The sequence below is a fragment of the Octopus bimaculoides genome, chromosome 7 (assembly GCF_001194135.2).
Source record: "Octopus bimaculoides isolate UCB-OBI-ISO-001 chromosome 7, ASM119413v2, whole genome shotgun sequence".
Taxonomy (NCBI): domain Eukaryota; kingdom Metazoa; phylum Mollusca; class Cephalopoda; order Octopoda; family Octopodidae; genus Octopus; species Octopus bimaculoides.
Window position 1 is genome coordinate 21,581,052 of NC_068987.1, and position 2,418 is coordinate 21,583,469.

The 2,418-nt window shown below is 35.2% G+C and overlaps 1 pseudogene; it reads right to left on the reverse strand.

Moving 5' to 3' along the window:
* Positions 1 to 1,594: 1,594 nt before the first annotated feature.
* LOC128248408 (U2 spliceosomal RNA) lies at positions 1,595 to 1,776 on the reverse strand (annotated as a pseudogene).
* Positions 1,777 to 2,418: the final 642 nt, after the last annotated feature.

The following is a 2,418-nucleotide window of genomic DNA, read 5'->3' on the forward strand; positions in this document are numbered from 1 at the left end:
TATATATACACATTCAAAAAGGGATAAAACTCTTTTATATATGTTTGTGTGTGTGTGTTCTTGATATTCTTTCAGAGCAAGTTGTTTTACATCTATTACACTATTTTTCTTTTGCTTTTTGGCTCCGGTGAGGCGTCTCGGAACATTCGCGGTGTGAATGTTCCGAGGCCTCTACCCCCACCCCACCCCGTTCGCGAGCGCGCATTTTTTTCTTCATATTCGTTCTCAGTAAGTTGTTTTACACCTATTAGAATACTTTATTTTTTCTTTTCCCACCGGGTCAAACGCTTTAGTTTGACCGAATCTTGTGGTGTGTGACCAATTGAGGCAGTTGAATTTATGTTTCTTTTCTACTGTTATTTTCTTCTTTTTCCCTTTTTTCTTCCCGGTTTTGTATTTTTAATATACTTATTGGAAGATAGCACCTATTAGAATATTTTATTCTTTATTTTTCCACCGGGTCAAACGCTTTAGTTTGACCTAGGATTCAACGAAACCTACTGAAGCAAGCCAACACGCTCGTGGCATTACCACGAGCGATGACGAGGTTAAGGCGTTGGAACAGCCAAGCACCCTCACGGGCATAATTTGACACCACGGTAAAGCGAACTGCCAATGCTGTCAAGGACTTCGCTGTTAGCGGCCCAGCCCCTCCAATCGTGACAGGCTGGAAGAAATGGTTCACTGACAGGTGCCAATACCTAAGGATTTTGTTCTTTTCAACTGCGGAAGCAATGACCCTCCCATTTACTGTAGCAAGAGCTTTTTCATTTGGCTGCACTTTTTGAAATTTTAATAAGTGATAATTTTCAAATTTGGTGTATTGATGTAAATTTTTTATACTGAATTTCAGGGCTTTAATTAACTTGTTCCGGAAAAAAATTTCTAAGTTAATAGTCCTGTAATATAATAGTAATATTGTTTTGTCGTTTTACGATTGCGGTCACACACAAAACGATAGCTTCCAAATCCTGTTTTCTCACTGGGTAAGAATGATCAAACTTTAAAATTCAGTAACTTTTTTTAAAACATTTCTGGAACATACACCAAACTTAAAATTTTTCAGTTAATTTTAAAATTTCAAAAAGTGCAGCCAAGCAGAAAAGATCAATATATATATACCACTATAACATAGATATACACCCATAACATGTCTACATATGTATGCGACACTTTTTTTTTTTGTTTTGGTTGCTAATTCTGGGGATTCAAGCGACCACACAATAGTTGCTTTGTTATTTTTCCATGTTAATCCCGAAACTCCATCTTCATTATTTCCAACTAGTATAAGAACAGGCGTTGTGTCTGTCCTTGAAGTGTCCCCCTCTGTGTTGTGGCCGTAGTGCCGAATAAAGAATATTAGTATAGGAACGGGGACTAAATTTGTGGGGTGCAGAATATAAAGCCGGGAGAAGTACTGCTAAGCATTAATACCTGTGGTACAAGCGATTCTGGAAGCTTGTCATGACTTAAGTTAGTTCACATCATCTATTCCAATTGAATGAAACGAAAATATGGAACGACACTTATCAAAATCAAACGTATAAGCTGAGACAAATATTATCTGACTTTGGTTCACTTTTATCTCCCGGGTGGGAGATGGGCCGAATCCTGGATGTACTGCAATACCAGGCCAACCCTTGGAAAAGGAAGAATAAACTCCCTTCTCCAACTGCTAAAAATTAAGTGTAATATCGAAGCTTCCTCGGAAGGAAAGACATCGATTACAGTGATTTTAGATATTATATTCTTGGTGAGTATTTACCGAGAAGCAATGTTATATAATGATCACGAGATATGTATACATATTTTAGTTTTGTACAGTGAATGATTTAGCAATAATATTATTCGTATATATTTAATTAGTTCTTCTATATTTTGTCATATCCTTTATTTTTTTTCTCAGTATCTGTTTTATTTAATCCTGTCAATCCTAGAAGGTTAAGATTTCTTTTTTCTTTTTAATGATATTATCCTAAGCGTAATTTCTAATTTCTAATTGTGTTAATTTGATAATGGTGAATATGAATCGAAAATACAAGTAACAACGGTCAAGGTCGTAATGTTCACGTGACCTAGTAAACTTTATCTCACTAGTAAAACGTTTATTACTATTTATAAATATTTTACTAAATTGATTATTTTTTTAGTTATTTTAAATATCATAAGTTGTATCGGAAACATTTTCTTGCTTTTCTGAAACATTTCATAATTAAAAAATAAACTTTGTCCTTGGAATTCCTACCGAAAAGTGTGGACCATATCTTTTTGGTTAAGTGTTGAGGTTTGGACGTGTGTGGGACTGCCGAGCAATGTAAAGTTGACATTTTTGAGAGAGTTTTCGAACTGCTCTGCTATTGGAAAGAATATTCTTACGTCGATAATCTGAATTACGAAGTGCTCTGTCTTGCATTTAAT